This window comes from Stomoxys calcitrans, chromosome 3 (assembly GCF_963082655.1).
Source record: "Stomoxys calcitrans chromosome 3, idStoCalc2.1, whole genome shotgun sequence".
NCBI lineage: Eukaryota > Metazoa > Arthropoda > Insecta > Diptera > Muscidae > Stomoxys > Stomoxys calcitrans.
Genome location: NC_081554.1, coordinates 30,427,187 through 30,440,407, shown reverse-complemented (window position 1 = coordinate 30,440,407; position 13,221 = coordinate 30,427,187). Strand labels below are relative to the sequence as shown.

Below are 13,221 nucleotides of genomic sequence, written 5' to 3'. Positions count from 1 at the left end.
CTATCCAACTCACTGTTCCTAATTTCAGCGATATCGGATTATTGAAATTCGGCTTTAACGCCTTTAACGCGCTTAAGTCGGTTATGCCTCAAGCGTCTTCGTCACTGGTGAGAGAAGGGAGATCGATCTGTATGACTCCCCAAAACTCGGGTCCTTTCCAGGCTTCAGTAGCGGGATCACTCTGCCCATTTCCCAGACATCGGGAACTATAAGAGTGTTCAAAGGAAGGTTGAGGACAGTGGTAAAGTACTCAACTCCATGTGAATCCAGATTCTTCAACATCAATGCAGAGATTCCGTCTGGGCTCAACGCCTTAGATGATTTCGCGCCACGGAAGACATTCGTAACTTCGCCCACTGTAAATTGTGATGGCTGTTCATCGGCTCGGAGACCACGAATACAGCGAATGGCTCTCCTCCTTGCCCTGTCTCTCTCGGGATGCACAATAAATGGACGGTAGAACAACCTGAAGCGTCTCTTCGGATCAGTCACAGTTATTTCGCCAAAAGTGACTGAGGTGCTGTCATCCCGTCTACCGGGGTTCGAGAGTGACTTAACAGTAGACCACAGTTTGCGTACACCGGTGCCTAAGTTACATTGCCTCTCCCGTGACGAAAAAAGACGAACACGTACACTGAGGCGGCAGCCCTTGCCGATGAGAATTCAATCGGGTAAATCCGGTGCGTACAACCGGCTGCCATGGGATTCCGTCTGTAACACATGGTAACATTGGTCTACGACCCCATATTTTAATTTAGCTAGACGCTTGAAATTTTGCACAAATATTTTCACATTGGTATAGTTTTTGATATAGCTGCCATATAAACCGATTTCGGATCTTGGCTCATTGAGCCTCTAGACGGAGGAATTATTATTATTATGTTATTACTTCCAACAACTATGCCAAGTATGGTCTATATTGGTTGATAAACTGATATAGCTCGCATATAAACCGATCTCCGGTTAATCTTCTAGAGCCTCTGAAGGCGCAACTATTGTCCAATTTGGCTGAAAATTTGCATGAGGTTCTTCCTAAAGAGGTGTCGCATTGCGGCAAGCCGTTCGGACTCGGCTATAAAAAGGAGGCCCCTTATCATTGAGAAGTTTGCCACTATTCCTTAATGGAATTTTCAAGAGTGTGCATTAACAAACCTACTTCGACGACTACATCTGTCAGAACGTTGTTAAACTACAACTTCTCTGGTTTGTCGAGTAAAGTTTGTTTGCTCAGGTGGCTGTTGGTCAAGATCGGTATAGTTAGACCTATAGCAATCGTCAATGTGGGGCCATAATGCTATAATCATGCAATCGAAGCATCGAGAGGAAGGAAAAGTGGAATTCGAAGAGTTTATCTGGAGGAGGATGATTTGCCTGTATCAAAGTCATTGGTTCTTTTTATACCCTACACCACTACTGTGGTACAGCGTATAATAACTTAGTGCATTTGTTTGTAACACCCAGTAGGAGAAGAGATTGACCCATTGATAAGATCGACTTGCTCAGAATTACTTTCTGATTTGATTTATCTATCTCCGTCTGCCTATCTGTACGTCTGTCCATGCTAATTTGTGTACAAACTACAGGTTGCAATTTTCATGCGATCGTCTTCAATTTTGGAACATACATTTTGGCCTAGAGATGAAGCCTATTGAATTTGGAAAAAATCTGTTCAATCTAGAATCCTCAAACAATACTAGATTTGATTGATCGCAAAATAATTCAAATACAAACTGAGTTAACTGGGCAAATTTTTAGCGAAATCCATAGTTGTGGATACCCAAGGCTCGGCCCTCCCAAACTTAGAACGCTTACTTGTCTTCCCTTTTTTCTGCGGAATATAAATTTCACCTCTCGCCTTTTCTCCCAATACCTCTTTCTCGTTACGAACATTGGTCCTATCATGGGTTCCTTGGGATACCCAAGTAGGAATTTTTCGGTATTTTCCCTACAGTGGACAATAGTTTGCCGTTGCCCATTAAAATTATTGAAAAAAAGAGTGGGGTATACAGTTTCAATCATTTATCTGTGCGGTGTCAGATCTTATGTGAGTTCTGTAAAGGATAACAGGTGCTATATACAAAATTTTGATATAACACAGAAAGGAATATTTTTTGCTCTGCCTAAAAGAACTGCAGTTAAGCCCTTTTTACTACCCTAATACTCAGCTGAATAAAATAGCATATGCAGATGAAAAGATCTTTCTTCTCTTTTACTATACCCTAAACATGATGACTTCATTCGACAGCTTGGACTCCTTTACCTTTAACCACAGACCACCAGCTGTTCTAATCAAATTTAATATTCCAATGAGTTTTCCACAACAATCCTTTTCAATGGTTGCGATCTCAATGAGTTTGCATGAGAATGGTGACCATGACTATAATACAAACCAAAGTTGAATGTTGATTTTACAAAAACACAACATTTGGTTATAAACCATTGTTGACGTGTGATAAATTTACGATTTAACATTGTCCACGCAAGAGTATTCATCGTAGTCTATGGAAGAAAGGGAAGGGAGTGCTCTATAAGCACTCGTTTGTCTGTATGTGAGCATTAAAACAGTCCCTAGCTATCAACCAATATCCTTCTCATAATAGATTTAGAGGAGCATTGCTCCAGCAGTAGACAAGAAGGAAAAGTTAAAAACATCTGCCAACGATTGACTGAAATGAATCAATTTTCAAATTAAGTGTTACACAAACCAACATCAGTTATTGTGGAGAAAGAGAAAACCCAAACCGTAAATGGCATGGTTTGGGACAAACAGAAATACCAACAACTTTATGGAATGATGTAAATACAAACTAAATGACACTATTTAAGAGTGAAACCTTAAAGGGGATTTCTTTCAACTCTACCCAAGTAGTGATTCAACCCTTCTTTTTCTCTGTTTCTGTTTTTCTCTTCCTTTTTGTTTTTGTATGCCATTAAGGCAATATCCCAAGAAAGGCCGAATGGCTGGCAAACGAATGAAGTGTGCCAAACATGAGTCCAATTTATTAGAGGAGTGTATTTAGCAGTCAATTTTCAATGGGTCTCCTAAAAAGGGGTCTTAAGTAGTGCTAGTGAAAGTGATATTTATGGAGTGTTGAGACAATAGGAAAAAGTGTCAAAACTTTAGATGGCAAACCAAGGGATTTACAGATTTCTTAAGGAGCATAAGAAATTGTTGGGTGACTTAAAAGAAAACAAAAAAAAAAAAATGTTGAGACAACTTTCTTTGTCCAAATTATCTTAAAACAGTTACAACTAGATATAACATACAGGATATAACATATTTAGAGCCGATAGGCAAAGTCATGGTGGCGGTGTTGCTATATTTTTGAAATCTGGACTACATGCGACTGTTAAATGTATGTCATCACAAGGTGACAGCATTGAATACCTATTTCTAGAAATAAACTGTTATTCAAATGAGAAGATGCTGATTGGCTGTGTTTACAGGCCCCACAACAATATACCATATGACATGCTCCTATCTTGTATCGAAACAATCTCGTTTTCTTACAACAATATAGCTATAGCTGGTGACTTTAATAGCAATATATTGTCTGAATCTCATTTTTCCAGTTCGATGGAGCTGTTGGGCTTAGTACCAACTAACACTTCTGTGCCCACCCATTTTACGAGTCATTCATCCAGCCTTCTGGATATATTTTTTGTTAACAATGTTGCAAATGTTTTGTTTTATGACCAACTTGCTGCACCTGGTTTTTCTAAACATGACCTACTGTTTCTAACATATAACTACGTCATGACCTATCAAGACAACAGAATTACCTACCGCGATTTTAAGAAAATAAACTACAATTTACTGAATCACCTTACTGATGAAGTACCGTGGGACTCAATTTATCATTTTGACTCTGTGGATGAACAAATATCATTTGTTCAAAATCATATCTGTTCAATATACAATCGATGTGTTCCAGAGAAAACAATAACAATTAAATATTCACAACCACCTTGGTTTAACCAGCGAATAAAAACTTTGATTGATGAAAGAAACTTTTCATATAGACGTTGGAAACGTTTTAGAACCTCACAACTACATGAACATTTTAAAAATGCTAGAAGAGCTGTTGGAAAGTGTATAACTGAGGCAAAGACATTGTATTTTCATAATAAATTTCAGAATGCTGTTAATAGTCGCTCTAAATGGAATGAGATACGAAAAATTGGCGTTGGAGAAAAACGCAATACTCAGCTGGAACCCAACATGAACATAAATGAACTAAATGAGAATTTTGTTTCAATAAACACTGTCTATCCTACTGAAAATATATATGAAAATATGTGCATGGTAGCTGTTGAAAATCCTTTTTCCTTTCGCTGTGTAAATGAAACTGAGGTTCTACACAGCATTCTGTCCATTAAATCTAATGCGATCGGAACTGATGAAATAAATCCACGATTTATTAAAATAATTGTGCCAAAGATTCTGCCATATTTAACATATATAGTTAACACTGTTCTAACTAAATCCACTTTTCCGCTTGAATGGAAACATGCAAAAATTGTACCTATTCGCAAATCAAAAAATGAGTACCGTCCCATCGCCATTTTACCATACCTGTCTAAAGCACTGGAACGCATAATGGCTAACCAAATTGAGCATTTTCTGAAATCTGAAAATTTGTTATCTAACTGGCAATCTGGATTTAGAAAGAAAAGAAGTTGTACCACTGTTCTGATTGATGTAATTGAAAACCTTCGTCAAAGTATGGATAACGGAATGATATCCTTTCTCCTTCTTTTGGATCACAGTAAGGCCTTTGACACTGTAAACCATAATATTCTTGTCCTAAAACTTATGAAATTATTTAATTTCTCCGAGACGTCTTGCAAGCTGATATCATCATATTTGACGCAAAGATCGCAGTCTGTTTTTTATAACAATAGTTGGTCTAACTCTCTGAATGTCCTTAAAGGAGTACCTCAAGGTTCTATCCTTGGCCCTCTTTTATTTTCCATGTATATAAATGATCTGCCTGATGTGCCTGCAACATCTAAAATCCAAATGTATGCTGACGATGTCCAACTTTACACATACTGCAAACTGAAAGATATCCAAACCTGTGTGTCTAACATAAATATTGATTTAGACTTAATACATTGTTGGGCTGTTAATAATGCATTATGTTTAAATCCATCCAAAACCAAACTGATTCTGATAAGTAAAAGAAATGTGACAATAACTGATGATCTCGTTGTGAAAATTGGTAACTCTGTAGTGAATCTTGTACAAGTAGCCACAAATTTAGGATTGACTTTTAATTCAACCCTAACGTGGACAAATCACATTAATGCAACAGTTGGCAAAGTACGTGGGATGCTGCGAAATTTATGGACTGTTCGCTTGTCAACTCCTTTTCACATCCGAATGTTACTTGCAAAAAGTTATTTAATTCCCACACTGTTATATGGATGCGAGATATTTGCGAATTGTGATGCAGACACCAGTAGAAAGCTTAATGTTGCTTACAATGATATTGCAAGATATGTGTTTAACAAAAGTCGACAAGCTCGTATATCACAACTTACATACCAAATATTTAACTTAACTTTTTCAAACTTACTGAATGTCAGATGTCTACTTCTTCTGCACAAGGTAATCTACACAAAAGAACCTGAATACCTACACAAACATCTGAAATTCGCCAGATCCAACCGTGGCCTAAAACTCATTCAACCACGATTTGCCACACAAACCTCTGAACGACAGTACACTGTACATAGTACGCGTCTCTGGAACAACCTACCTCCCAACATACAGAGCATAAGCAATGCAACTTCATTCAAAAATGAGCTATTTAAATTTTTTAAATGAACTACGAATTATTTTTCTTTAAATGTCCTTAATATTTACTACTATAATTTAAAATGTTAAGATTAGTTAATATCCTTTTAAAAAGAATAATCATTATTTTATATACTCTATTGCGAATCAGCACATTAACATATAAGATATAATCTTGTTGTGCTGGTGTTACACTCAATAAACAAACAAACAAACTTCAAAATGTTGATTTCTAAATAATTGACAAAATTTTATATATAAAAATCAATTTGTGTTTGTTTGTAGGTTTGTTTGTTCCGTATAGACTCAAAAACGGATGAACCAACTACCTTTAAATTTTCACAGATTGTGTAGGTTGGTCTGGAAAGAAACATAGGCTATATAATTTTTTGATATCGGGAGGGGGCGGACCCTCCCCCATACCACAAAAGTACTACCCAATTACCTTTAAATTTTCACAGATCGTGTAGGTCTGGAAGGAAACGTAGGCTATATAATTTTTTGATATCGGGAGGGGGGCGGACCCTCCCCCTTACCTACCCAAAAATAAAAGTGGACCGATCGGGACAATATGAGACTCAAATGAAAGGTTTTCAAGGATAGAGTACGAATTTCATAATAAAAGTTGGGTCCAAGTACATGAGGGGTCGCCCCAACCCCAAAACCCCTTTAAAATAGGTTTATTTGACTATCATGACAATATGGGGCTCAAATGAAAGGTATTCGGGAGTGGATTACGCATATGAACAGGAAGTAGGAATAGGCTTTATATCCTATTGATAACGGGAGGGGGGCGGACCCTCCACCGTTACCCCAAAAACACCACCCAAAATCAAAAGTGGACCGATAAGGACAATATGGGTATCAAATGCAAAGTATGCGAGAGTAGATAACGAATCGGGCATACAAGGTCTGGAAGGAAATATAGGCTATATAATTTTTTGATATCGAGAGGGGGGCGGACCCTCCCCCTTACAGCAAAAATACTATCCAATTACCTTGAAATTTTCACAGATTGTGTAGGTTGGCCTGGAAGGAAACATAGGCTATATAATTTTTTGATATCGGGAGGGAGGCGGACCCTCCCCCTTACACCAAAAGTACTACCCAATTAACTTGAAATTTTCACAGGTTGTGTAGGTTGGTCTGGAAGGAAACAAAGGCTATATAATTTTTTGATATCTGGAGGGGGGCGGACCCTCCCCCTTACACCAAAAGTACTACCCAAAAATAAAAGTGAACTGATCGGGACAATATGAGATTCAAATGAAAGGTATTCAAGGGTAGAGTATGAATTTCATAATAAAAGTTGGGTCCAAGTAACTGGGGGCCGCCCCAGCCCCAAAACCCCTTTAAAATAGGATTATTTGACTATCATGACAATATGGAACTCAAATGAAAGGTATTCGGGAGTGGATTACGCATATGAACAGGAAGTACGAATAGGCTTTATAATTTATTGATAACGGGAGGGGGGCCGAACCCTCCACCGTTACCCCAAAATCAAAAGTGGACCGATAAGGACAATATGGATATCAAATGAAAAGTATGCGGGAGTAGATAACGAATCGGGCATACAAGGTCTGGAAGGAAATATAGGCTATATAATTTTTTGATATCGGGAGGAGAGCGGACCCTCCCCCTTACAGCAAAAGTACTACCCAATTACCTTGAAATTTTCACAGATTGTGTAGGTTGGCCTGGAAGGAAACATAGGCTATATAATTTTTTGATATCGGGAGGGGGGGGGGCGGACCCTCCCCCTTATACCAAAAGTACTACCCAAAAACAAAAGTGAACTGATCGGGACAATATGGGATTCAAATAAAAGGTATTCTAGGGTAGAATACAAATTTCATAAAAAAAGTTGGGTCCACGTACAGGGGGGCCGTCCCAGACCCAAAACCCCTTAAAATAGGTTTATTTGACGATCATGACAATATGGGTCTCAAATGAAAGGTATTCGGGAGTGGATTAAGAATATGAACAGGAAGTAGGAATAGGCTTTATAATTTATTGATAACGGGAGGGGGGCGGACCCTCCACCGTTATCCCAAAAAACACCATCCAAAATCAAAAGTGGACCGATAAGGACAATATGGGTATCAAATGAAATGTATGCGGGAGTAGATAACGAATCTGGCATACAAATTCATGTTGAAGTAAAGGGGGTCACCGCACCCTCACAAAAAACGCCCAAAATTGGCACATTAGCCAGTGACGGATATATGGGACTCGGTTTGTTTGTTTCGTATAGATTGAAAAACGGCAGAACCGATTTTCTCGAAATTTTCGCATTTTGTGTAGATTGGTCTGGATAGGGTGTATAATTTTTCGGTTTCAAAAAGGGGAAGGACCCTCCCCCTTATGCCAAAAACACAACCTAAAATCAAAAGTTGACCGATCGGGACAATATAGATATCAAATGAAGGGTATTGGAAAGTAGAATACGAATATGGTATTAAAATTTGAGTCTAAGTACCCATCGGGCCGCCCCAACCCCAAAACTTCCTCAAACACACATATTGGACGTTCATTTCAGTATGGGGCTCAAATGAAAGGTATTCGGGAGTAGATTTCGAAACTGGCATACAAAATCAGATAGAAGTATAGGGGGTCATGCCACCTCTCAAAAACGCTATTAGACCCATTATGACTATAATATATTGGGTTGCCCAAAAAGTAATTGCGGATTTTTCATATAGTCGGCGTTGACAAATTTTTGCACAGCTTGTGACTCTGTAATTGCATTCTTTCTTCTGTCAGTTATCAGCTGTTACTTATAGCTTGCTTTAGAAAAAAAGTGTAAAAAAGTATATTTGATTAAAGTTCATTCTAAGTTTTATTAAATATGCATTTACTTTCTTTTAAAAAATCCTCAATTACTTTTTGGGCAACCCAATACTTGGCTGAACCGATTTTCTTCACATTTTCATAGATTGTGTACGTTTGTCTGGAAGGAAACATAGGCTATATAATTTTTAAGTATCGGGTGGAGGCGGACCCTCCCCTTTATCGCAAAAACGCCATCCATATCCGAAAGTGGTCCGATGGGAACAATGAAAGGTATCAAATGAAAGGTATTGGAGACCATAACACGAATAGCGTATCAAAATTTCGGTTCAAGTACCTAGCGGGCCGCCTTTCCCCAACCCCAAAACTCTTATAAAGAGATGTATTCGAAGTTCATGTGAATATGGGACTCAAATGGAAAGTATTATGCAGTAGATTACAAATATGGTATAAATCATTAGGTCCAAGTAAGGGGAGGTCGCCCTTATCCAAATACCCCCAAATGGGCATATTAGCCGACCATGGCTATATGGGACTCAAATGAAAGATACTAGGGAGTAGATTACTAATATGACATTAAAATTTACGTTCAAGACTAGGTGGCGCTTTTCCTACTAAAGATACGTTAAATGGGTTATTTGACCCATTATGACAATATGGGACTTAAATGAAAGGTATTTGAGTATAGAAAATGAATTTGACATTAATTTTGAAGCCAAGTGTTTTGCGGTACGCCCTAAAGCAACCGCTTAAACTGAATTGCATTTCCGTTGGGAATAAAGAACGAATTTGATATCTAGTTTCAGTGCAAAGCGCCGGTGGCCGCCCCAGCCCCAAAACACCCTTCAAGCGGTTCATATTTACCGGCCATGGCAATATGGGGCTCAAATTAAAGGGATTTGGAAGTGCAGCACGAATTTGATATTCATATTTGGGTCGAAATGTCTGAGGTGCCGTGCCTTCCCTAATGAGAACATTACCCTAAGAAAGAACAGGAACCGAGAAGGTGCAAATTTTCTCAATAAGTGCTTTCCGATTCAAGTTTAAACTCAGCGATATGGGACCTTTTTCTATAGCCGAGTCCGAACGGCGTCCCGCAGTACGACACTTCTTTGGGGAACATTTTTTTTAATGACCATGCATGACATTGTACCTCGCAAATGTCGCCAACTTTAAGAGGGCATAAACACCGCTTTGTTCCATGTTCTCGCCAGGATTCGAAGGCGTTCATCGTCATAGGCTACAATAGCACGAATTCGATATCCGCATTCAGGGCGAAGTGTCCCCATCCTAAAAAGATATTAGAGAGTTAAAGAAGGCGCAGCGGAGCGGGCCCGGTTCGGCTAGTTTTCTATAAAATAAAATTTCTACGAAAATCTAATTTTGTTAAACCTAGTGTTATGAGGGTTTATGTTTTCTTTATAGGTTTTTTTTTAATTTTTTTTTTTCAATTTTTATTTCAAAATAATTTTCATTTTCAATTCCAACCAATTTAAGTTCCACTTCTTTACACCATTGCCTTAAAGATGTCCCAGTTTTCCAATATGATGTGCCTTGGCTCCTCTTTTTTTTTTGCTTTCGCTTCCATTTATTTAACAAGCCATCTTGTTAGTATTCATAAGGTCATTTACACCTCATTTCCAACACCCACAAAAGTCCATTACACTGTCCCGATGCTGCAGCCTATTTAATATTCTTAGATTTTCTGGCTCAGAGTGTTTTTGATTTGCCTGGTGTTTCATTTCATTTGCCTCTCCGCCCTAAAAGTCTCATATAAAACTGTGATTTTTATGGTTTACTCTATGGATTTTTCTTTCAATATGGTTAGGTTGTTGTTTAAGAGGGACGAGTGGCAAGTGGCGAGTGCCTTCCTCCTGCCAGGATATTGAAAATGAAAATTTACATATATTTTATGCAAAAATTATACATGACCAGACCGTGTGTAGGATGGACGGACCATTCATTGCCTTACTGTAGGGCTGTCATTCTTAAGGTTGGTTTTTTGTTTGGGCTTCGATTTGTTTATCCTTTTTTATGGTTTGTTTGCCTGAGAGTTTGTGGGCTGTTGGGTTGAAGGGGGTGGGTGTGGGTTTGTTAGATAACTAGAAGCTGGAGGTAGATTTGTTTTCTCGTTTATAACACATGAGAAAAATGTAAAATTCATATAACACAACTGATGCCAGTCAATAAGTATGATAATAATGTTGTACAATGTACATTGGTGTTCCTAGGCCATGGGTGGGGGGAGAGGCAAAACAGGCTATCATTTGAAAGACTGACCAGAAAAAGCAGAGACGTGGTATGGACAAAAGAAAAACTTTTTATGACAATTAATATACACTCAAGGAGACAGTGGAACCTGTCAGGAAATTGGCCTTCAAATCCAACATTTTGGAAAAGGCAAGAAAGACACCTGCAAGAGATCCATTGGCAAAAGTTGGGGGTTTAGACCGCGTTTCATGAATTGGGTATATGCTGCAGATGTCAGAACTATAATGCTATATGGTGTTGTGGTATGGTGGACGGCGCTTCAAAAGTCCAACTACTGCTCAATACTTAACCTGATCCAAAGGATGTCTTGTTTGTGCATTACAGCCGCACTGAAGATGACATCATCTGATGCACTGAATTTAATGCTACATCTTATGCATCTGGACATTGTGGCTAGACAAATTGCAGCGACCTATGTCATGAGGTTAAGGGAGCTTTCTCATTGGTCATGTGGCGGCTACGGACACTGTGTTATCCTTGATACAATATCCGATTTTCCAGGCAGTGTTGATTACACCCTAGCTGATCCGCTTTTTGATGAAAATTGCCGTATCACTATTCCTCATAGAAACGTTTGGAACTACGATATCCCTGGTAACAGAAGTTACATAGACTTCTATGCACATAGTTCCAAACTAAACGATCTGATGGGCTTTGGGGTGTACTCTAAAGATCTAGAGCTGGTCATATCGAAAAGGTTACCCGACCACTGCAGTGTGTATCAAGCGGAGATCCTTGCAATTAAGGAAGTGGTGGAATGTCTAAGATTATAATGTCATTACGACGTTTGGCATAAATATCTTCTGAGACAGCCAGGGAGCCATTTAATCTCCGGAGAACGTATATCTGAACTCAAAAACCGCCCTCTACTGTCACAGATCTCTAGACGCGATGGCTGAACAGTTCAAAATTCACCTGTTCTGGGTGCCGGGCCACAGGGATATCCCAAGGAATTGTAAAACGAAAGAGCTTGCGAGACTAGGAACTACTCTACATATTCCAGGGATACTGGAATCTGTGGGTATGCCTCTAGCGACATGTAAGCTAAGATTTCAGGACCAGGCCTGAAGGACTACGAATGATATATGGTCACAAAGAGGGAACTGTGAGCATTCCAATACTATGCGGCCTAATTTAGACTTGAAGTGGTCTACTGCTTTGCTGTCATTGGCCAGAACAGACATCTCAGTCATTGTATCCGTCATGACAGGTCACTGTCTAATCGGAAAACATGCTGACAGACTGAAGGTTGCCAACAACGACTTTTGCAGAAGCTGTAAGTACATCGAAGAAGAGGAGACTATAGCACACCTTCTGTGTGTGTATCCCGCACTAGCAGTCAAAAGGACTTTCACTTTAGGCTCTCAACGGTAGGAACTTCTGTTGAACCTTCTTCAGTTCCTGTGGTATCACAATGGACGAAAACCTGAAAACGGACGAACATGCTAAAAATTTGTACAAAATAAATTTATTTGATGGACATATTTTTTTATCAACATGCCAAACTTCTGTCAAAACCAGCAAATATTAAAGCTTCTAAGGGCTTAGGAATTCAAATCGGGAGATCGGTTTATATGGCAGCTATCTCAGGTTATAGACCTATTTGAACCGTACTTGGCACAGCTATTAGAAGTTCTAACAGAACACTAAATTCAAAATTTCTGCCAATTCGGACAAACATCAACATTGTGGCTTGAAAGGTCTCAAGAAGTCAAATCGGGAGATCGGTTTATATGGCAGCTTTATCCAAATCTGAACCGATATGGCCCATTCGCAATCTCCAAAGCCCTACATCAATATGAAGTATCTGTGCCAAATTTGAAGTGGCTAGCCCTACGCGTTCGACCGCTATCGCGATTTTGACAGACGGACGGACGGGCATGGCTAGTTCGAACCAGAATTTCGAAATGATCAAGAATATATATACCTTATGGGGTCTTAGATCAATATTTCGAGATGCTATAAACGGAATGACTAGATTAGCATACCCCCATCCTAGTGGGTGGGTATAAAAACGTCTGAACCGATTACCTTGAAATTTCCACCGGTTGTGTAGTTTGGTCTCAAAATAAACATAGGCTATATATTTTTTTGATATTGGAAGGGGGGCAGACCCTCCGCCTTATCCCAAAGGCACCACCCAAAATCAAAAGTGGACCGATCGGGACAATATGGATATCAAATTAAAGGTATTGAAGGGTAGAATTCGAATATTGTATTAAGAAGTGGGTCCAAGTGCCGGGGAAGTTGCCCTAATCCCAAAACTCCTCCAAGTAGACGAATTGAACGTTCATATCAATGTGGGGCTTCAATGAAAGGTATTCGGAGGATAGATTACGCATCCGCCATACAAA

The 13,221-nt window shown here is 39.1% G+C and overlaps 1 protein-coding gene across 1 annotated transcript in view; it reads left to right on the top strand.

Moving 5' to 3' along the window:
• The window catches only part of LOC106096331 (protein nubbin), a 50,229-nt gene that overhangs the window by 23,459 nt on the left and 13,549 nt on the right, over positions 1–13,221 (top strand). The gene's annotated exons all lie outside the window — the stretch shown is intronic.